This window comes from Myzus persicae, unplaced genomic scaffold (assembly GCF_001856785.1).
Source record: "Myzus persicae strain clone G006 unplaced genomic scaffold, MPER_G0061.0, whole genome shotgun sequence".
NCBI lineage: Eukaryota > Metazoa > Arthropoda > Insecta > Hemiptera > Aphididae > Myzus > Myzus persicae.
Window position 1 is genome coordinate 1 of NW_019103261.1, and position 1,555 is coordinate 1,555.

At 24.0% G+C, this 1,555-nt stretch overlaps 1 long non-coding RNA gene across 1 annotated transcript; it reads left to right on the top strand.

Annotated features, from left to right (window-relative positions):
* The first annotated feature begins 6 nt into the window (after window positions 1–6).
* LOC111034099 lies at window positions 7–572 on the top strand. The gene is made up of 2 exons (XR_002604493.1): window positions 7–162; window positions 446–572. It is a non-coding gene; the product is annotated as an uncharacterized LOC111034099 (long non-coding RNA).
* Window positions 573–1,555: the final 983 nt, after the last annotated feature.

A 1,555-nucleotide genomic window follows, 5' to 3' on the forward strand; every position in this document is an offset into this window, starting at 1 on the left:
GGAAATAGTGGTAGTGAAGATAATATGACCAAAGATAGTGGAAAATCTAATAGTTTGACAAATGGTCCAACCACTCCTAGAAATCCATTAGCTTCTGCCAAACGAGCGTCTAGTACAAAAAAAGTTAAGAATCGATGATCTTCATTCAACAAACTCAATAGAGTAAGTATATACCTTCTTTTTTTTATATGCTATTATATGTAACACTAATAATAATTTTCATAAAATATATTTTTGACTATTTTCATAATAACATGTTTGCCTTTATATTGTATTTATACACATAAGTAACTACTAATAATTAATAATAAATAATTGAGAATTTGAACTTGACAAAAACCTGTAGATTTTAAAATTTTAAACAATTTACCTTATTTATTAAATATTGTGCAAAATTACACTCGTACCAATTCGGTTTTTTAACAAACAATTTTATTTCATTCAGGTTTTAAAACAGTTCCAGCGACCGCAGTGAGAACGTAATGTTATGTTAATACTGTTTAACTAACAAAAATTTTGTAAATGTGTTATAACTATAATCTAGAGCTTAGAATTGCTTATTATTGTACGAAAATAATTTTAATTGTAAATTATTGTACAGTAATGTAAATCTAAAACATAATGGTACCTACATTTTTTAACATAACACATTTCATAACCTTTTTTAATTATAAATGTATAGTTTATATTTCAATTAACATTAATTCTAAGACATTTATTCATTATTAAGTCACAAAATATTTAACACAACAATTATTGATCAATTTTTAACTTAATTATTATTTTTTATTTACTTAAATAAAAGCATGATATACATTTATTAAATCTTTATAATAAAATACTCAAAAACAAATTCAAAAAAGAATATGGAAATACTCGAATATTACACTATTTTCAAATAAACATTCCAGCCAACTATAACACTGTAAACTATCATCAACAATTCGATTTATTGAACATTCAGTTGAATATTATAATTTTGATGATAAAACTGTTATCTACAAATTAAACAGACACGTCTTTCGAAACTCAATGAAAAATTAATCATACATTATGCAAAATAAGAATGAAAATAATATCATTCATTATAATTTTAGAACAAAACTAGTTTTTTTTTATTCTTACATCGTCACTTAGCAGGTAGGTATGTTTAATCAATAATCAGTAGTTGAATGGCTGTAAAATATCAGTAAAATAATGTTTATGATAGAAATTAACAAATATATAAACGCATAGAATAGTATCTCTGAAAAGTTGTTTTGCATTAATTTTTGAATTATAATTATATTATTACTATCTTTTGAAATTTTAAGATAGTATAGATAAATATTCAGTAGTTTCAATTGTCATTGGACAGGAATATGTGGAATTAGACCATTGCTGTAGACCAACAATTTGCATTTATTCATACATGTTTATATATACATAGAAAAATAATAATAGACGAACACATTGATAACTGCATCCAATCACTATTTCGCACCATTTTTCAATGATAAGTTGAGTAGAAACGACCGTCCACTACATCAGTTTAGCATTAAAAGAATACAGAACC